General features: G+C 51.0%; 1 long non-coding RNA gene across 1 annotated transcript; it reads right to left on the reverse strand.

Annotated features, from left to right (window-relative positions):
* Positions 1-486: 486 nt before the first annotated feature.
* On the reverse strand, positions 487-9,593 carry LOC140709385 (uncharacterized). The gene is made up of 3 exons (XR_012089890.1): positions 9,288-9,593; positions 2,921-3,224; positions 487-690 (listed from the first exon to the last, which is right to left on the reverse strand). It is a non-coding gene; the product is annotated as an uncharacterized lncRNA (long non-coding RNA).
* Positions 9,594-22,143: the final 12,550 nt, after the last annotated feature.

A 22,143-nucleotide genomic window follows, 5' to 3' on the forward strand; every position in this document is an offset into this window, starting at 1 on the left:
AGCTGGGACAGGACCCCAGGTCCCCAGACTCCCAGCCCACCTCTACAGTGACACGCTGGCCCCACGTACCCAGCATCCCTCATGCCACCTCGGTCACAGCCCAGGGTGTCATCTCTAAGTGTGCACCTCCTCCGTGCTGGGGTGGCTGTGTTCTCTTAAATTATCATCAAGGGGAGGATGGAATTAGGACGCCCAAGAGAAGCCCACGCCTTGTGAGATGAGGCGCTCCACCCTCCTACCTTCCCTGTCAGCTCTCAGACTAATTCAAAGTAATTAAATGTTCCATAGTTTTCTTTTATACTCTTCAATAAATGTTGTCCATGAAAATCAACAGGCATTTTTTGTATTTAATGCATATTAACTAGTCTTATAAATCTAAATTATCCCTATAAATCTAAATTAAATGCCCAGCTTTAAGTGTATTCAGGACACTTAATTAATAAAGCACTGGCAATAACCATTACTAACCTGTTTACTTCGAGCCGACCTTCGTTTTCACAGGATGTGTTTCTGTGCCGTGTGTGGTGGGAGGGAAGGAGCGCAGGGTCTCTCGGCAGTTTGCTGGTGATTGTGGGCACGGCCCATCTTTATGGCGCCCTCCAGAGCTGCCTGGGCCTCTTTGTGCCCAGCCTCCTCCAGTCTTTGGGTCACCTCCCTGCCAGGGATGGAGAAGGAGGTGGCCAGAGCAGCCTGCAGATGGAAATTTGGGCAAGAATCAAGAGTCCTGGCTTGGTCTCTTGATGTGCTGTGTGACCTTGGACAAGTCACTTGCCCTCTCTGGACCTCAGTTTCCTCTTCTTCATAATAAGGACAAGGTCATCACAGGGGCCTTTCACCAGCTGTTGGGAGGAAGTCTTGGGTGCAGGGAGGTTGGTCCATGATATATGAGCACTGTGACCTTGGGCAAGTGACTTAACCTCTTTGTGCCTCAGTTTCCTCATTCATACACTGGGGACAGTAAGAGCACCTACCTCACAGGGCTCTGTGATATGCCTACTTCAGGGCCTGATAGTTGAGGCCCTGTGGATTCAGCTGTGGTTATTCTCCCAGGGTGTCCAGTCCTCAGCCATTGTAAAGGTCATCAGATCTGATGGAGGATTAAGAGGTCCACATTTGGACCTCTTTTCAGGTGAAAGAAACAAACCCCTAAGTTTTCAAGCCACCGTTTGCCAGATTATCTGTTGCTTGCGATTAAACACAGTTGTAACTGATACAGACAGACCTGAGTTCAAGTCCTTACTCTGACAGACTAGCGGGGAAGGGTAAGACAGCAGGGACAACACGGGATGGGAACACCAGCTGGAAGGAAGCTGTCATGGGATGGAGGGGCAGAGCTGCTCTGGGCTGCGTCCCCAGAGGATAGAAGGCCCTGCCTCTGCCTGGCCCCCAGGGTTGGTCCTCTGATGTCAGACCTGTTAGGACATGAGCTGGGTCACTTGAGAGAGAACAGCATCAGGGAAGCTCGGCCTCTAAGTGATGCCCCCATTCCTACATGTCACTGAGTGCCCACCTGCGTGCCCAGACCCAAGGTGTGCACCAGGTCACCCTCCACCTCCCCACCCTCCACCACCCACAGCCACAAGATCACCAGCTTGGGCCAGGCCCTTCCCTCATCCTGGCTGCCCCCACCTTTGTCCCCAGAACTGTCACACAGGCCACGATGAACACCAAGACCTCCTCACAGACCAGGCTCCACCTCCCCCCAGCCGACCCCTCACCCAACTCTTCCAACAGCTCTCCCTCTCCTCATCCCCTCCCCCTACAGCTCCCCCTTATATTCCACCTCTGCCCCATACCCCCTCCACGCCTCCCTCAGCCCACCCTTCCCTCCACCCCTCCCCGAACCCACCCTCCACTCCACCCCTCCCCCAGCCCACCCTTCCCTCCTCTCCTCCCTCAACCCACCCTTCCCTCCACTCCTCCCCCAGCCCACCCTTCCCTCCACCCCTCCCCCAGCCCACCCTTCCCTCCACCCCTCCCCCAGCCCACCTGACACTCCACCCCTCCCCCAGCCCGCCCTTCCCTCCACCCCTCCCCCAGCCCACCTGACACTCCACCCCTCCCCCAGCCCACCCTTCCCTCCACCCCTCCCCCAGCCCACCCTTCCCTCCACCCCTCCCCCAGCCCACCCTTCCCTCCACTCCTCCCCTAGCACACCTGACACTCCACCCCACTCCCAGTCCACCCTTCCCTCCACCCCTCCCCCAGCCCGCCCTTCCCTCCACCCCTCCCCCAGCCCACCTGACACTCCACCCCTCCCCCAGCCCACCCTTCCCTCCACCCCTCCCCCAGCCCACCCTTCCCTCCACCCCTCCCCCAGCCCACCCTTCCCTCCACTCCTCCCCTAGCACACCTGACACTCCACCCCACTCCCAGTCCACCCTTCCCTCCACCCCTCCCCCAGCCCACCCTTCCCTCCACCCTCCACTGCCAGCTCTCTCCAGGTAGCAACATAGCGATCTTTCTAAAATGCACGCCCCAGAGTCTCCCAAGGCCTCCTTGGGACTCCCCACTGCATACAAGGTCAGGGTCAAATTCCTCCTCATGGCTTCTAAGGTCCCATGGGGTCTTCTCAATCCTTGGTCAGCTCCCACTCCCCCAACTTACGGGGGCCTCAGGGACCTGCTTGCCATTCTGCTAGTGTCTCACTCACTTGCTCTCTCTTGGACCTTTGCAGGAGCTCTTCCTTCAGCCCTGAAAGCCCCTCCCTCCTCACGGACCCACTTGCCCCTGGGCCTCCAGGTCTCCACCGGGATCTCCCTGACTGTCCCGTGCCAAGAGGGGCTTCCTTCCTCTGTGCTCCACAGCCCTCTATTCCCTTCTTATCACAGGACTGACTACCTAAATGGACCACCCATTTCTCCATTGCCTCCCCCATCTGACTGAGAGCCACATGAGGGCAGAGGCATATTTCACTCACCCCTGTAGCCCCAGGACCTGGCTTCAGGCCTGGCTCAGTCAGGGGCTTCAGTGCACATTGACAGAGGCATGAAGAACATCAAGCTGGCAGAGTGTGGTGGGGCAACGTGTCCCAGTGGTCACACTGTGTGGCCAACACCAATTGTCTCCTATCTGTTGAGGCCGTGGCCGGCATTGGCAGGGATTCCCTGCTACTGGAGAGGGTGGTTCCAACTCAGCTTTGGTGGTGACTTGGTCAGTCTCATCCGGCTGTGGTAATCTCATCTCGTTGGCCAGGGATTGGTCCAGGGCTTACTATATTCCACCTGGTGAAATAGAATCAAATCTCTTTCAGGTGAGGCTTCTAGAAAAGATTCCTTTTCCTGAATAAAAGGGATAGATTCAATTGGTACAACTCTCTTGCCCTTTTCCCAAACCCTTTCTCCTGCCTACTATCCAGACACAATGTCTGGAGCTGTAGCAGCTCTTTCACGACCATGAAGCGACAAACCCCAGCACAAGAAGCCACATCTACTGAAGATGGCAGAGCAGAAGGAGCCTGGTCCCCGCCTGGCATCACAAACAGCTTAGCCAGGGCCAGTATCACCCACATCTGGACCTCTTTTCAGGTGAAAGAAACAAACCTCTAATTTTTCAACTGTTTGCCAGATTATCTATTGCTTGCAATTAAACACAGTTGTAACTGATACAGACAGACCTGAGTTCAAGTCCTTACTCCAACAGACTAACAGGATGACCATGGATCAGACAGTTAGCCTGTGCAACCTCTCTATGTTGCTCTAAATGCAATTGCTTTGTCTGTTATAATAGAGTTGGTGGTCCCTACTACAAAGGTGTTAAACCTTTGTGGAAGCCCCAGAGGGAGGTCCTGGGAGGTCATGTCAGCAGAGGGGGCACAGTGCGGATCCCAGACAAGTCCTTCACCTCCCTGAGCTTGGTTTCCCCTTCTTTCCTCTATGAGGGGAGGGACTGAGTCTGTCTTATTCATTACAGAGCCTAGTACAATATTAAAAATGACTAACATTTATCAAGAGCTTATGCGTAGACATCTATCTAAGCAACTTGCATCAATTATCTCCCTCAATTCTTATTATATTCCTACAAGGTAAGTACTAATATTAATATCCATCACTTGGCAAATGTGAAAACCTGGGCACAAAGATGTCAAGTCACTGGCCCTGGGACACACAGCAGGAAAGTGGCAGAGATGAGATGTGAACCCAGGTAGTCAGATGCCAGAGCTCACATTCTTCACCACTGTGCTAGGTGGTCCTGGCACATAGTAGGTGCTCAGCAAGTGGCTGCTGAATAGATGAATGAACATGTTGACAGCAGTACCCCAGGAGACTTGGGCTTCTAATCCAGCTCCTTCCACCCCTGCCTCGGCTTGAGGGGGTCCTGAGGAGATCGTGGATCCAGTGGGCAGTGGGCAGAGCTCCCAAGTCTAACCCACCCCACCCCCCACTCAGCACCCCCAACAGGCAGTTTCTGCACCAGGATCCAGGCCTCTCACCTGCAGACACTTTCTCAGCCCCTTCTGCTCGTTCAGTCATTTGCTCTCTTGTTAACTTTTATTACTTATTGATTTTCTCCAGGCTAGCTCAGCTGTGTCCATTTTTATCTGCTTAAACTAGAAGAAACTATTCAGTGGGAAAAATAGAGTTTAAAATTCCATGACCACAAACAGGGATCCTTATTAATGGGGCCATCCCCTTTGAGGGGAGCAGGAGAAGGCACCTGCCTGTCACTCAGCTGTCACTGTTGGGCTGGGAGAGCCTGAGGAGGGGGATCTCATCCAACCTCCCATGGAAGGGGCTCTGGGGGAGCCGGGCTCTGGAGGCCACTCAGTGAAGGCCCTGGGTCTGGGTCTAGCATGGAAATGTCCTCTGTGTGACCAGAGGACCTTGGACGATCCTGGGAGCACAGGCAGGGCTGCATCTGAGATGAAGGTCAAGACGAGGCTGAGGGGGAGGCCCAGCAGGGATCAGATAGAATGAGAGTTACAGGGAAGGAAAAGGGTGAAGCCAAGGCCAGTTCCCAGTGAAGGCAGAGACTCTTAGCTGAGCGCTAATGTGCGCCGGGAGCTCCCTGGGTGTCCTCTCACCCACCCTCCACACACCCTGAAGAACGTGTCCAGGGCCCAGCCAGGCAGTGTAATGGAGCTGGGAGAGGAGCCCTGCGCTGAGTCCCCAGCCCCAAGAATCCTGCTTTATCCTCCTGAGGTAAGGCCATCATGGTGGCCAACATCTGCAGAACCACAGAGGGAGGCCATGGGAGGCCGTGTCATGGTGGAGGGAGCACTGTGTTGGGGTATGGAGACTTGGAGCCACCTCTGAGCCCTCCACCAATTAAACAGGTACCTGGGCACATCCTTCACCTCCCTGTGCTGGGTTTCCTCTCCTGTGAGGGTGAGAATGATAGGACCTGCCTCTTGGAGTTTTTGTGGGGAGGGTTGGTAGTGAGGTCTTGTCGCACAGCCCTTCACTGCACAGCGCCTGGGCCATGAGCTTGACTGGGGGTCAGGGGGATTGGAGTGGTGATGACAATGATGATGATGGAGGTAGTGATGATAAACATGATGACGGCCATGGTAATGACAGTGGTGGTGGTGGTGACGGTGGCAGTGGTGATGGTGGTAGTGGTGATGGCAGTGGTGGTGGTAATGGTGGTGGTGGTGGTTCTGATGATGGTAGTAGTGGCGATGATGGTGCTGATGGTGGTGGTAGTGATGGTGGGGGCGGTGGTGGTGGTGGTAGTGATGGTGATGGTGGTGGTGGTGGTGATGGTGGTGGTGGTGGTAGTGATGGTGGTGGTGGTGATGGCAGTGGTGGTGGTAATGGTGGTGGTGGTGGTTCTGATGATGGTAGTAGTGGCGATGATGGTGCTGATGGTGGTGGTAGTGATGGTGGGGGCGGTGGTGGTGGTGGTAGTGATGGTGATGGTGGTGGTGGTGGTGGTGATGGTGGTGGTGGTGGTAGTGATGGTGGTGGTGGTGGTGGTAGTGATGGTGGTGGTGGTGATGTTGGTAGCAGTCATGGTGGTGGTGGTGATGGTGGTGGTGGTGGTAGTGGTGGTGATGGTGGTGGTGGTGGTGATGGTGATGGTGATGGTGGTGGTGGTGGTGATGGTGATGGTGATGGTGGTGGTGGTGGTAGTGATGGTGATGGTGGTGGTGGTGGTAGTGATGGTGGTGGTGGTGGTGATGGTGGGGGTGATGGTGGTGGTGGTGATGGTGGTGATAGTGGTGGTGACGGTGATGGTGGTATATGACGGTGATGATGGTGGTGGTGGTGATGGTGGTGGCGCTGGGGATGGTGATAATGGTGGTGGGTAGTAATGGAGGGTGAGTATGAAGGCAGAAAACCACAAGTCATACCTGATGCCCACCCCAATTATCCATTCCCATAATGCAATAGTCTCCTTCTCCAGCGCCCTGCTCCCAGCTGCAATTTCTCTGCTCCTGTGCTATGTTGGGGTCATGTTTGACCCTCCCTGGACTATCATTTCCACAGCTGCAGGGCCTGGATCTGTCTCAGTCCCAGGTCTATCCCCAGCAGAAGACTCAGTACAGAACAGTTCTCTGAGTGTTCTTGGACCAACCCATCCTACCTTTCTCACTAGTAGTTCTCAGGAACAACTGTAGGATACGCTGAGAATACAACATCCTGAGACCCAGAGGGACTGGCCAGAACAGCCAGCTCTGTTCTATCTCCCCCAAAAACAGGATGTCCTTCAGTGCTGGTGCTCAGCAAGTCCTGTTACTCCAGGGTATGAAACCCAGAGTAGGAGGCTTTCCAGGATCCCTCAGCAGCAGTGCTAGTGAGGCCTGCACAGATGAGATTCCACCCACTCTGGGCAGCTTTCTTGAGCCTGGGGAAAGCAGCTCACAACGAATCCTAGGCTTCTGTTGTCCCTTGCTGCCTATCTGTAAGGAATACACCTCCTTTGTGTAATTTGTGTGTGGGTTTGTTCTGTCTCACCAGACTCAAACATGTTGGTAACCAGCACATAGTAAACCTGCTTCACACCCAGTACCTGGCACAGATGCACACTAAAGCATTTGTCCACTGACTTGGCAGGAGGCAGAGAAGCAGGAACCAGCCCTTCTGTGGTCCCCCATCCCAGATCCTCAGGCTGCTCTCCCCGTGCTGTTCCTCCATGTGTCTCCCCTTTCCTGAGTCTCAGAGAACACCAAGAGGCTTGGAAACCCCCAGGACTTAGGAACCTCTTTCTTAGGGGCTTGGCCTTCCAGAACCCGGCCTGCCCTGGATTGGTGGCAGCTCATGTACCCGAGGAGTCAGAGACCATTTTCTTCATGGTGATATTGACCTTTACTACTGAAGAAGCACAATTTCCCCTGCTTTCTGCACTGCATGGCAATGGGGTGTGAGTTCAAAGGGCTTGAGAGACTTCAAGGCCCAGAAAGATCCCTCCAGGGATGCCCAGCATTGGTACTCCTCAGAGATCGGCAGACCCTGCCACCTCTAATCTTCCGGGTGATGGGCTTGCCCAAGGATGGCCAAAAGGATGCAGAGTTAAGAGTTCCCCTCCACCCTCCATCTAGGGCTAGGGCTCGGTCCACTCCTTTCCTGACCTCTCCAGGATGGGTTTGCCTCTGAGTGCCCCCATCCACTCTCTATGCACTTGATTTCCAATAGAGGCTCAAAGTTTGTGCTTTGCAAGGGTCAATACACTCATTGGGGGAGGCCAAAGTCTCTGCAGGGGCTGCCCATTCATTCCCCCCCAGCCTCCAGTCATGGTGCAGCAATAAAGCCAACAGTTCCAGTTGCAGACAGGGAATAGGAGGGAATCTTGCTCTGCCAAATGCCAGAGCGACTTAAGTATTGGTTTCACCTGTTGTAACTGATGGTTGTAAGTTGAGAACAGTGGTCACACATGGCTGGCTCCCTTCTGCAGGAGGGAATGAGCTCAGTCAGCAATGGAGGTTTGAGGGGTGCAGGCTTAGGGAGGCAAGGAAGTGTCTCTCAATTTATTGGTGAGGAAACTCAGATCCAGAGAGGTAAAGACTCTTGCCTGAAGTCACAGAACATAGTGACAACAGAGCAGGGGCCAGAACTCAGCCCTTTCCAGGATAAGACACTGCCCCTATATCAACACTCCAGGTGGGGGTAAAGAGAAAGGGAGGCCACTCTTTGGGGAGCTGGGCAGTAAGAGAGGGCAGAGAATCCAGCCATGTGCACTCCAGGAGAACAGGGCCTGACTCCCTTGTTTCCTGCTGCAACTGCAGAGCCTGACACACAATAGGTGCTCAAGACATGTTTGTCCCCTGAAAAACCCTCAGCCCACAACACACACACATTGAGTTCCCAGAACTGCATGGGCTGATACAGGCCCAGCATTCACTGCTGCACTTCCCCATCTCCTCCCTGTAGCCAGGCAGTTACATACCCCAAGCTCCTGACTTCCCTCTACCCCTTCACTCCTGACACCAGAAGTCTTGGCTGACTTGGAAATTGCCATGCCTTGAATGTATATGTTCCTCCAAAATTCATACATTGAAACCTAATCACCAAGGAGACAGTGTTAGAAGATGGTGCATTTGGGAGGTGATCAGGTCATGAGGGCTCCACCCTCATGAATGGAATTGATGCCATTTCTAAAAGAGGCTTCTGAGATCTCTTACCCCACTTCCATCCCTTCCACCAAGTGAGGACACAGCGTTTGTCCCCTCCATATAACACAGCCACAGGGAATCATCTTGGAAGTAGACAGCAGGCCCTCACCAGGCACCAAATCTGCCTGTGCCTTACCCTTGGACTTCCCAACCTATAGAACTGTGGAAAAAAAAAATCTCTTTATACATGACCCAGTCTATGGTCTTGTTAGAGTAGCACAAATGGACTAACACAGAAATCTATCTGAGTTTAAATAAACACATATCTATAATAAAAACAGTGCTTGTTCTCTTCTACTTTTCTGTCATCAATCCAAGCTCCATCCCCACTTTCTTATCCCTTGAAATCTCCAGCCCTCTGCATCTTCCCTCTGCCCTCCCAGCAGGACAGAAGGGCCCCACCTCTTTTGGGAAACAAAGAGAAGATCAAAGAGCCAATAATTGGAGAAGGATGCCTGCCTCCAAGAGGACAGAGCAACTCAGAGATTCGCCTGGCTGAGCTGCAGGACAAGGACTGAGCTTGGAAATTCAGGGCACAGGTGTGTTATCAAGGGTCATTGAGACCTGCTTGGTGACATTAGTGACCCATCCAGGGGGCACAGCCCAGAGGCAGCAGACGCAGGGAGGCCACAGGCTCTGACACCAGATGGGAGTGGCCTGGACTCTGGCTCTGCTGCTTGTGGCTTGCTTCTGGGCCCCAGCTTCCCATTTGTAAGTCAGGGACACGGCCTACCTTGCAGGGCTGCTGAGCATATCCATGATAAACCAGCAAAGTCTCCAACTCAGAACAGGTGCTCACACGGTCGTTGTAGGCAGTCCAGCTGCAGGCAAAGCTCCTGGAATGTGAAGGCTTTCGGAATTATCAACAGAGAGGTGATAATTGAAATCTCAGGTGAAGGAGGCCCCCAGGGAGGGTGTGTGGGAGGATGAGAGATGAAGGGAAAGCAGTAACAGGGGGGAGTCCTGGAACCCCTGCCTTGATTGTGCTCATGGATTCCTGGACTCCTCTGAGGTCAGAAAGAGGGATTGGACTCTGGCTGCAGCAGGTGAGTGAAAAGTTAGACACAGAGAACTTTCTCACCATGACACAGCAGAATGTAGCAGTTGATGGTATAGGTGTGAAGCCCAGATCTCTTCTTACCATGTGACCCTGGGCAAGGGACTTAACCTCTCCATGCCTCAGTTTCCTCATATGTAAAATGGGGACAACAGGTATATCTGTGTCACCATTGTCAAGAGGGTTAAATGAGCTAATCCATGTAAAGGGCTGTGCTCAGCACAAGGCACTGAGTGGAGTCATAGTGATGGTGAGGGTGGTGATGGTGATGGAGGCAATGACTATGATGATTAATGTCTCATGATTGCTCTACGGAGGGTGGGACCAACCCCCACACACTCAAAATTGGTTTAGATGTTGAATCTGATGATGTCACACACACCAAGAGTAAGGAAAAGATGTTTTACTCACATAATGAGGCTTCTAGGAAGAGCAAGGCACATATCCAAGCTATCCATTTGGCTTGAGTGAAAAGAGAGGCGAATGGCTCTGGTTTTTATTGTGGTTTGGGGTGAGGCCAGGATGAGAGTTCCTGAATATGGGACATTGTTGCCTGGTTTGAACTTCCCTGCCAAGGGAGGGAGTATGGGCATTCCTCTCAGTTTGACCAGATGTGAAACAAAAAGGAAAAGAAGAGGAATGTGAACTGAGAGCCATCTGCAGTGCAACATCAAAAATGGAGTTGGACTTTATTACAACAGTGATGATGGTAATAATGGTGATGGTGGTGGTGGTAGTGGTGGTGGTGATGATTATAGTGGTAATGATAATAATGATGGTGATGATGGTGATGGGGATAATGATGGTGATGGTGGTGATGATGGTGATGGTGATGATAGTGGTGGTGATAATGATGATGATGATGGTGACAGTGATGGTGATAATAATGGTAGTGGTGATGGTGATGATGATGAAGATGGGTCCTGTGGCTTGCCTCTCTCCTGCTTCCTCCTCTGTTTTGGCCAGAGACATCTTCACAATCCATCCTCCTATCCCTCCCTGTGATTTGACAAACCAACCTTTGTCTTTATCCCTGTATCATTAATGTCTATTTAGTGAATATTCTTAGCTGAGGGTTGTGGGATATGCAAATCATGAAATGTGAAGGGAGGGACACAGATTTGTTCTTCAAATCACAGAGACAAAAATGTGGGGGGTGGGAGAGGGTTGCAGCTCAAGAGAGGTTGAGGAGAGGGCAAGTGTCAGTCTCCTTAATCCTGAAGGGAGAAATATCACGAATGGCCTGGGTAAACCTAGGCTGTCACAGGTTATTGACAGAGGTGGGAGTGTGGAGAGAAAGCCCTTGGTCCTTTGAAGCTGATGTCAAGGAAATGGCCAGCTTCCCCAGAAGCCTCTGCCCTAAGGAACACTGCAAACATGAATTGTAGGATTTATGGAGGCCAGAGCCTGAGCTCTCACACAAAGGTGAGAGTTATTTCCTCATTTCAGATGAGTATCTGGACTCAGAGGTGGAACGTGACCTGCCCAAATCCATTCCAGATCTGTGTAAAGTCACAGCCAACACCATTCTCTGAAGCACATTGATGCCACACAAAGAGGGATAGTGATATGATTTGGCTGTGTCTCCACCCAAATCTCAACTTAAATTGTATCTCCCAGAATTCCCACATGTTGTGGGAGGGACCCAGGGGGAGGTAATTAAATCATGGGGGCTGGTCTCTCTTGTGCTATTCTCGTGATGGTGAATAAGTCTCACAAGATCTGATGGATTTATCAGGGGTTTCTGCTTTTGTTTCATCCTCATTTTTCTCTTGCTGCTGCCACATAAGAAGTGCCTTTCACCTCCCACCATGATTCTGAGGCCTCCCCAGCCATGTGGAACTATAAGTCCAATTAAACCTCTTTTTCTTCCCAGTCTCAGATACGTCTTTATCAGCAGCATGAAAACGGACTAATACACATGGTTTTGTTTTTTTAATCTCATAGAATCCAGTCCCCTCCCTGCAGGGACACCATTAATGGAGGGGCTGGTAGAAAATTGAGTGTGGGCAGAACTAACTGAAACTTGATCATTGCCCCTTTGTTGTTGGGAACAGGCCCCCAAATATGGCCATAAACTAGCACCAAAACTGGCCATAAACAAAATCTCTACAACACTGTGACATGTTCATGATGGCCATGATGCCTATGCTGAAGGTTGTGGGTTTCCCAGAATGAGGACAAGGAACACCTGGCCCACCTGGGTGGAAAACCACTTAAAGGTGTTCCTAAGCCACGAACAATAGCATGAGCAATCTGTGCCTTAAGGACATGTTCTTACTGCAGATAACTAGCCAGAGCCCATTCCTTTATTTTGGCCCATCCCTTTATGTCCTGCAAGGAATACTTTTAGTAAATCTATAATCTATAGAAACAATGCTTATCACTGGCTTGCTGTCAATAAATATGTGGGTAAATCTCTGTTCGAGGCTCTCAGCTCTGAAGGCTGTGAGACCCCTGATTTCCCACTCCATATGCTACATTTCTGTGCAAGTGTCTTTAATTGCTCTAACACCACTGGGTTAGGGTCTCCACGACCGAGCTGGTCTTGGCAAGTGGTGCCCATACGTGGGGCTCAAACCCAGGTCAAAGGGTCACCAGAGTGATGGTTGGAGAACACGGAACTAAGCTGGAGGACACCCGAGTACTCTTAAGCAATCTCCATGATGAGTAAGAAGGGGAGCTCAGAAGTATCAGGGTAACAATGGGACAAGTGTGGGCTCTGGTTCATTCCACCTTGGAACCTTTTCACACTGATGATGAGGAGAAAGGAGAGTATAACGAAGTAACAGAGCAGGTTTGTTTGCCAGCTAAAGCTAAAGCAGCAAAGGAGGAAGAAGTTCATCCCTACCCTTCTGCACCCCCTCCTTATTTTGAAGAAAAAGAGCGGCCTGACCCTCCATGTCTTTTTTTTCTGGAGGACACTGGGCAAAAAGAAGTTGACCCAGTGACTGTTCAATCAGTGCCTCAAGCAGCCACTCTCAGTTCTAATCAGGCAGGAATCCAGCAAGGTAGAAGAGAGGGTGATTTACAGGCGTGACAGTTCCCTGTTAGAATACACCCTTCAGATCAACAGGGAAATATTATAGCTACATTTGAGCCTTTTCCCTTTAAATTACTCAAAGAATTTAAGCAAGCTATTAATCAATATGGACCAGGTCCTCCTTTTGTAATGGGACTGTTAAAGAATGTTGCTGTCTCCAGTCAGATGATTCCTACTGCCTGGGATACTCTTACTCGAGCTTGTCTGACTCCTGCTCAGTTCTTACAATGTAAAACTTGGTGGGCAGATGAAGCTTCCATTCAGGCTGCTTGCAATGCCCAGGCCCAACCTCATATTAATAAAATTGCAGACCAACTTTTGGGGGTCAGTGGCTGGGCTGGTTTAGATGCACAAGTGGTCATGCAGGATGATGCCATAGAGCAGCTTAGAGGAGTGTGCATTAGAGCGTGGAAAAAGTCACTTTGGGAGGAGAGCAATACCCTTCCTTTAGTGCTGTAAAACAGGGACCAAAAGAACCATACACAGATTTTATGGCTCAGTTACAGGAGTCTCTTAAAAAGGTGATTGCAGATTCAGCTGCTCAGGATATAGTGTTGCAGTTAGTCACCACGGGAATTGCTTAAGAGTACTCGGGTGTCCTCCAGCTTAGTTCCACCTTCTCCATCTGTTGCTCTGGCAACCTTTGACCTGGGTTCGAGCCCCATATTGGGCGCCACTTGCCGAGACCAGCTCGGTCATTGAGAGCCTTAATTCCTCTAGGGGTGCTAGAGGAATTAAAGACACACACACAGAAATATAGTGGGTGAAGTGGGAAATCAGGGGTCTCACAGCCTTCAGAGCTGAGAGCCTCGAACAGAGATTTACCCACATATTTATTGACAGCAAGCCAGTGATAAGCATTGTTTCTATAGATTATAGATTTACTAAAAGTATTCCTTACAGGAAATAAAGGGATGGGCTGAAATAAAGGGTTGGGCTCTGGCTAATCATCTGCAGCAGGAACATGTCCTTAAGGCACAGATTGCTCATGCTATTGTTTGTGGCTTAGGAATACCTTTAGCGGTTTTTCTGCCCCGGGTGGGCCAAGTGTTCCTCATCCTCATTCCGGTAAACCCACATCCTTCAGCATGGGCATCATGGCCATCACGAACATGTCACAGTGTTGTAGAGATTTTGTTTATGGCCAGTTTTGGGGCCAGTTTATGGCCAGATTTGGAGGCCTGTTCCCAACACTTTGTTCCTCTGAGCAGCCTCAGAACATAGCAATATACATCAACATTAAAAACATTTGTGCATCAAAGTATACAATCAACAGAGTGAAATATCAACCTGTACAATAGGTGAAAATATTATAAATCATATATCTGATAAGGGGTTAACATCCAAAACATGTAAAGAACTCTTACAACACAACAAGAAAACAAACAACCAGATTTTTAAATGGGCAAAGGACTTAAATAGACATTTCTTCAAATGAGATATACAAATAGCCAATAAGCACTTGAAAAGACATTTATCACTAATTAAGGAAATGCAAATCAAAATCACAGGGAGACACCACCCAAACCCATTAGGATACCTACTATCAAAAACAAAACAGAAAACAACAAGCGATGGCAAGGATGTGGAGAAATTGAAACCTTGTGTACTGTTGGTGGAAATGTAAAATAATGCAGCACCTGTGGAAACAGTATGGCAGTTATTCAAAAATTAAAAATAGAATTAGTATATGATCCAGCAGTTTTGCTTCCGTACATAAATCCAAAAGAAGTGGAGGTTGGGTTTTGAACAGATATGTGTATATCCATATAGTTTTATTTGGGGTTCTCCAGAGAGACAGAACTGATGATAAGAGACATAGAGACAGATATGAGAAGACATATTAGGGGAACTGGCTTACTCTATTATGGAGGCTGAGCAGCCCACCACAGGCCATGTGCAAGCTGGAAAACCAAGGAAGCTGGTAGTGTGGTTCAGTCCAATCTGAAGGCCTCAGATCCAGGGAAGTCAATGGACTCTCAGTCCAAGGCCAAAGGCCTGAGAGCCAGGGAGCTGCAGGTGTGGAGTTCAAAGATCGGAGAACTTGCAGCTCTAATGTCTAAGGATAGGAGAAGGGTAAAAGAAGCAAGACTTTGTCCTTCCTCTGCCTGTTTGCTGCATCAGGACCACCTGCTGAATGAATGGTGTCTGTCCACATTGAGGGCGGGCCTTCCTCACTCAGTCCACTGACTCACACACCAATCTCCTCACAGACACACCTGGGGCAGCCTAATCATTTCAATCAAATGCCAAACCACCTGGGTTTCCCTTCGAGCACAAGACAGATGGGCTCAGCACCCCCAAATTCCACCCAAAGCAGAAGTCCTTTTCTAGGCTTCTGGTGCAGAGCAACCCTCCAGGGGTGGGCATTTGGGAATAATTAATGCTTATATGTAAAATGGGTAACCATCTGGGTATCCCTTAACCCAGTCAAGTCGACATCCCAAATCAACCATTACACATATTCACAGCAGCATTATTCACGATAGCCAGAAGGTGGAAGCAACTCAAGTGTCTGTCCATAGATGGATGAACAGATAAACAAAATTTGGCATTTACACACAATGGAATATTATTCAACCTAAAATAGGAAAGAAATTCTGACACAAACTACAAGATGAATGAAACTTGAGGACATTATAAGCAAAATAAGAGAGCCACAAAAAGACAGATAGTATATGATTCCACTTCCATGAGGTACCTAGATGGAGTCAAATTCATAGAAACAGAGAGTAGAACGGGGGTTGTCAGGGTCTTGGGGTAGCGGAGAACGGGGAGTTAGTATTTAATGGGTACAGAGTTTCAGTTTGGGAAGATGAAAAAGTTTTGGAGATGGTGGTGGTGATGGCTGTACAACAACATGAGTGTTCTTAATGCTACTGAACTGTACATTTAAAAAAGGTTAAGATGGTACATTTCATTACATGTATTTTACTACAATTAATAATTTTTACTAATATATATGATAAAAGATGTATGTCCCAAAAATTCTAGAACCACAAGACTATGATGGAGACACAACATTGAACAATCTAGACTGAATTTACTCTCAGACAACCCAGCTCTCCTAGATTTTAACTCTCATCCTTTACTTGGAGAGGGAAACTGAAGCTCAGAAAGGCTGTGTGAGCTCCCTGTGGTTGCACAACAGGTTAGGAGGAGAGTCAGACTCACACCTTGCCCCTTGCCCATTCTCTCGATTCTGCACCTAGTTCCCTAGCCACTGTTCCAAATGGCTTCCAGAAAACATTTACCAGGACCCACATTTACATCAACACTAATGACTCCAGGTCAATCATTCTGGCTTGGCATTTGAGGACCCCTTCCCATGGTGTTCTGCATACTCCCAGCACCCTTCACTTCCCCTGGCCCCTAAAAGCATGGGCATCTCCTCTCCTCTTCATTTCCTATCAAGACCTCATTTTATATCCCAGGCCTTCCTCCCCATCTGCCATATGCAGCACTTCCTTTGACACATCCTCTGCATCCCACAGCTCTGGCGGAGAGGCAAGGCTGTGGGCTCCCACGGGGGCTGAGGGCCCCCGTGATCACCCTCAGCCAGTGACAGCACACTGCAGGTGGACACCCAGCAGCAGCCTCAGCCACCAGGCCCTAGGAGGAGGCTGACACCTTTCAAGGAACCATGACTTTTTGGTGGCCACTGTCTTCCCATTCACCCACCCCTCCCTCCTAGCACAGATTACAGCCTCCACCTTGATGACCTTGATCTGATGAGGCTCTTCCTCTCTCCCCAAAATGTTGGAAAGGATGATGATCTGTTGGTCAGAGTCCTTGGTTCTACAGTTTACAGGCTATGAGACCCCAGGCAATCGAGTCCCTTCTCCAAGCCTCAGTTTCCTCATCTGTAAAATGGTACACAAGTAATGAATCCTAGTGTGTATAACATTGGGATAGAATTATCAAGCAAAGTCCCAGACTCTAGAAAGGGTTCAATAAGTGTTCACAGTAAAGGTTTCTTCTCTCCTTCTTTCACTTCAGTGAACTAGGAAGAACATAAGTTTTGACATCAGAAAGTCCTGGGCATGAATCTCTTTGATCCACCACTTAGCAGCTATATGAACTTGGACAAGTTGCTTCACTTCTCTGAACTTGTTTCCTCTTTCATTAAAACAAACAAAAATGGATTCTCCCTGATTGAGTTGTTTCATTGACGATTAAATGAGTTACAGCAAGCCAAGAGCCAGCAAGCCTGCACAGTGCCCAGCACATAGTAGGTGCTCAACACATGCCACCTAACCCCTCCCACCAGGTCCCCCTCCCTACATCCTCTGCGCAGACAAGCTGGGTCAATACCACATAAAATACCACATTGATTGCAGTTGGCCTTTCTCTTCTGTTCCTGCCCCATTGGTCACTCTGAGTAGATTTCACAGCAGAAATGACTGTTTTTGCAGAAACTGATTGTGATGAAGACTGAACACAATGATTCAGAGACCACAGGGAGTCGCTGCCAACACAGGCACTTCCAGGAACAATGTCTGTGGGGGAGCCTCCTGGAATCTTGGGGCAGGAAAGAACCTTCTCTGTCATTAAGTCCCATACCATGAAGTCCTGAGCGGGCCTCTGAAGCAGTGACCCTCTCAAGGGTCATCTCATGCTTAGCTCCCTGCAAGAATAGGGGAGGTAAAGAACATGGCTGTGGTCTCAGACGGACCCAGACTCCAGACCCAACCCCTCCACCTACTTCCTGAGAGGCCTTGGGTAAATCTTTTACCCTCTTGGGCACAACTTCCTTGCCTTTCATAGCAATATGAATGGCAGCCACCTCTGGGTTGTGGTGAGAACCAGATGGCTCAGCTCATAGAAAATGCTCAGGGCCTGGCACCCATAGGTGTTCATAAACGGTAACAATTACCATTGTGATTTAAGCATTCCTCCATTACTAGATGTGTGACCATGGGTCATCCCTCATATGTTCTGAGACTGTGCTTCACAATCTCAAAAAAGGGGATGAAAATTCTTACCCCACAAGGCAACGGGACCCAAACCACCTTGTACAGGACTTGGCACATAGTAAGTGCTCACCATATGAGCAGTCCCTCTTCCTCCTTTCTCCCCTCTTCCCCCTGAGGCAGCCTATTATACCTGCTGGACATCTTTGAATTATAGAAAGCTCTAGAATTTATCCTCATTGGTCCTTGGCCTGTGAAGTAGAAAAGAAACCAGCCAACTAGAATTGAGTCACAGACACCTAGGTGAGATGGTGATTCCAGAGGGAAGAAGTGGTCTCTGGGGTCAAATTTCACTGAGAAGCCAAAGGCCACAAGGACAGAGACATGTCCACAAGGAGGAGGCATAGGAAAGATATTTGTAACCTTGACAAGACAGAAATCAGACTGTGTAGTAGGCAAGAAATGATGGCAGCGAGGAGGAAGAAGACGGAGCCAGCTTCTGCAGGTAACAGGTTCAAGTGGAAGGTGGCAGAGAAATCCACTTAGTTGTCTTCATAGAGTCAATGTAGTGTTGGCAAGAAGAAAGAGGCTGGAGTCCCAAGTGCTAGCAGAAGGCAAGGCCTCTGCAGGGGCAGAAATGTGTGTTCCAGGGTGTCTGGGGAGGGTGGTAGAGGAGGTAGGCCTGACTCGATGCACTGACTACACCTGCAGAGCCTTCCCCACCCCCAGACTTCCCCCCCCTCTTCCATTGTGTTCCTTCTTTTCTTCCAAAAACCAGCTCAAAAGTTTCCTCCTCGAGCATGTTCTTCCTGAGCCACCTCCCTTCAACCTTGCCTGGAAGCCCAGTGAGGACAGGAGGATGAGGTTTGGAAATAGTTCTAGACTAAGTTTCCTTTCTCCCTTCACTAGTAATGAGCCCTTACTCAGGTCCCTTGACAAGTTCCAGTTTTCTCGTCTGTAGAATGGAGCAGACCCCAGCCTCCTTTTCAAGATCACATGAAAAACCAAGTGGGAAAAGAGTTCTGCAAACAGCAAACTAGTTCCTGAGCGCTGGCTGCTGGCTCCACCTGTCTCCCTTTGCAGGGTCCCTTCTGCAAGCTGGAGTGTGCTTTGTGTTATGTTTCATGATTGCCTTCCATGCAGAAACTGGCATCTAAGAACTGATCACACAGCAGGGGGCCATGGAATGAACCCACCACGTGAAAGCAGCTAGCCTACCCTACCAGATGGGACACACATCCCAGGCTGTGCTGAGATTCAAAGAGGGAAGGAGACAGTCACTACAGCCACACAGCTGGGGCATGCTAGGGGGCAAGCAAAGACTTGAACCTAAGCTTTTGGTACCCATGCTCTTTGTGCTATTGGGAAGTCCAGGCTCAGCTTTCGAACGGTGAAATTTCAGCATCCGAGCAGCCAGAGAGGCAGCTGTTTCGTGACTTTGCCTCGGCCCCCTCCACCAGGCCCATCACAGTTGCTTAAAGATCCAGCATAGTTTTAGTTAAGATTCTGAGCCCAGGAGGGAAGCAGGAAATGATTCATTCTCTCTCTCAGCCAATGTACACAAAGGTACTTTATTAATATTTACTCGGGGGCTTCTCCAAGGACCACAACAGCAAATCACAGGAGAGGAGGAAATGGAAGATGTGCTTCACTAGGTCCGCCTGCTGCCTACATGTGGGGCGAAGGGGCCTGCTGACCATGCTGCCTGGCACAGCCCCCGCCAGTGCAGGGCCTAGATGGGGCCTTGAGGCTCATTCTGTCCGACCCAGAGAAGGAAGGGGACTCGCCCACAGTGACTCAGCAAGGTCACTACAGAGGAGGGAACAGAGTCTGGGAATGTGGAGGGATGGACTAAGCTGTGAGCCTCAGGGCCCTCATCTGCAAAATGCAGAAATAAACACTGCCAGGCAGTTTTGAAGGGAGATGTAAAAGAATGACCCACAGTATCTGGCCAAGAACAGGGGCTCCACAAATAACATCAACGTGAGTACTAATGAGGACATCGGTGCCAGGGCCTGCCCCTATTTCCCAGCCTGCTTTGCAATGGCCCTGGGCACCCTTTCCTGGGAAAGCATCCCTCTCCCCAGGCTGGGCTGGGCTAATGAAAACCAGGCTGAGAGAGTATCAGTTACTCTGCACAGGAAATGGTCCCTCTTCATCCTTCTAAGATCTCCTTTCACAGGGGCCAGGCAGCAGCCCTCTGCACTCTGCTGTTCTCCAGAAGACCCAGCCCTGGACCCGCACTCAGGCGCAGCAGCCACCCTCACCCCTTTCTGTGGCCCACCCTGTGTCATCGCCTGAGGAATGGGACCCAGATGTGGCTTTTTTTTCCACCTGGCAGACACCTGCTGACAGCTTCTGTTGCTTGGTGGCTGTAATTGCAGTGCTCTCTCCCCTTTATGCCCTGCCAGGCACAGACTCCATCTGCCTCTGCCAGGGAGTTGATTAAATAGTTTATTAAATCTCTCTGCTTTTGCTTGCAAACTGTCTCTTTTAGAGATGAAAAAATACCAAGACCCAAACAGCCAAGGTGAACTTCCTGAAGGCCCCACAGCTAGAAAAAGACTGACCTGGGAGTTTGTGGGTGACTCTGATTCTGGCTGGTACCCCCACCCCGGTCCAAGTCCCTTCTGAGTTCCTGCTGCACCTGCAAAACCAGATCCTTACACCAAAGCCCCTCTCCCCTGTGGCTAAGCAGATTCTGTCACTTGTGACTCAAGCAGCCCAGATTCTCATGAGGAAGTGGAACTTCCTGATGCTCTGAGATGCCCAGAGCCAGATGGGCGCTGACCTCAGGAGGGAGATCACTGAGGTCCACGGGAGGGCAGGAAACCTGCAGTGCTGGAGCCCAGGCCTTGCACCCTGGTGGCTGGGGTGTCCTGGGGCCTCTCTCCTAATTAACCTCCTCTCCGCTGTGTTGTCTCCCTCCTGCTCCATGTCCCTTCCTTCCTCATCCCTACACCCAGCCCCTCCTAGGATCATCCATTCATCCCTCAGGCATTGCATTGTCTGTAGCCCACTCGTGACTGTTCATCCACTGGGCTGGCCACACTGGGGATGTAGAGAGTGACAAGGCCGTGTCCCACCCCTCAAGGAGGCTCCAGTCTGGCTGGAGAAACAGACACACAATCCATCACAGCCCAGCTGGCCAGTGCTGAGATGGGGGAAGATGCTGGAGGGGCTGGGGGAGATGGGGGAAGGCCAGGCCCTGGACATGGAGACTGGGAGGACTTCTGAGAGGAGGTGGTGTCTGCCCTGAGACCTGAAGGAGAAGTGGGGCAGCCGGGGGAAGGGGCTCACTACGGGGGAGAAGGTTACTGTGGGTAGCAGCAGCCAGGCACAGGCAGGGCACTGGCAGAGAGGGGGAGCCTGGCACCCTTGGAAATGGCAGGCAGTTCTGCGTGGCCAGGGCAGGGTGGGGAGGGGGGAGAGGAGGGTGGGAAGGGGGAGAGGAAGGTGGGGAGGGGGAGAGGAAGGTGGGGAGGTGCAGAAAGATGGGGCTGGGGCCCACCCAGGTCAGACCACAGAGGGCGTGGGGAGGGCTATGGGAGGAAGTGACCTCTCCATAAGCATGGGGGAGGGGGTGTTGCAAGAGCATCTGGGCTCCTTAGACCCCTTGAATGGCGGGGAGGGGAGGAGGCTTCTCTCTTCCTCCCTCCCTCTGGCCTCCTCTCTCTCTCCCCCTTTCCCTTTCTCTCTCTCTCTCTCTCTCCCTCCCTCCCTCCTTTTCTCCCTCATCCCTCCTCCCTCCTACTGTACCCTCCCCTCTCCTCCTCTTCTCTGTTCTCTTCTTCTTCTCTTATACTCCCCTTTCCCCCATTTCTCTCCCTCCCTCCTTCCCTCCCCATTCCCCTCCTCTCTGCAGACCCCTCTCCACCTCCTCCCGGCCCCGCCTCAGCAGCGCTAGTGAGGCCCTGCGGCGCCACCTTCAGGCCGTGGCCGGGAGCGGTGCAGTCCCCCCACGACCCCAGGAAGGAGGAGGTACGGGCCTGGGTCCCGCCCTGGAGGTAGCGGAGGTCCCGCCCCCACCGTCCCAGGGCCGCCTAGACCCGCAGCCTGATCTCTGCCTGCTCTGCGCCCACGCCAGCATCAGCCCCAGCCGGCTCCATCTCCCCTAACGACCCTAATTACCAGCCAAGCTCGGCTCCCCAAGGCCCAGGCGCCAGATCTGATGACTTTAATAACAGAATCCCTTCCCTTTCAGGGCCTGCTCCGGAGGCCGCCGGCCTGAGGATGCAGCGATCTCTGCTGTCCTGGGAGGGCGGACCCCACGGGGGTTCTACACCCTTACACATGGGGAGAGGGGCTCAGCCAGAGCAGTGAGGGGAGAATGGCTTAGGGTGGCCTAAGAGAACCTGGCGCTGAACGCTTGTTCATTTATTTGATCCATGATCACTCAGGGACACCCACCCTTGTGCCTAAGAAAGTTTGGAAGGCCCCTCATCATACCGAGGCTCTCTGACTGAGCTTCTCTCTACCCTGAATGTGAGAGATCCTCACAGTTGAGCAGGAATGTCATGGCCCCTATAGCCTGAAGGAGCTGCAGATGAATCTTTGTCCCTCTACAACCCTGAGG

This window comes from Chlorocebus sabaeus, chromosome 20 (assembly GCF_047675955.1).
Source record: "Chlorocebus sabaeus isolate Y175 chromosome 20, mChlSab1.0.hap1, whole genome shotgun sequence".
Lineage (NCBI taxonomy): Eukaryota > Metazoa > Chordata > Mammalia > Primates > Cercopithecidae > Chlorocebus > Chlorocebus sabaeus.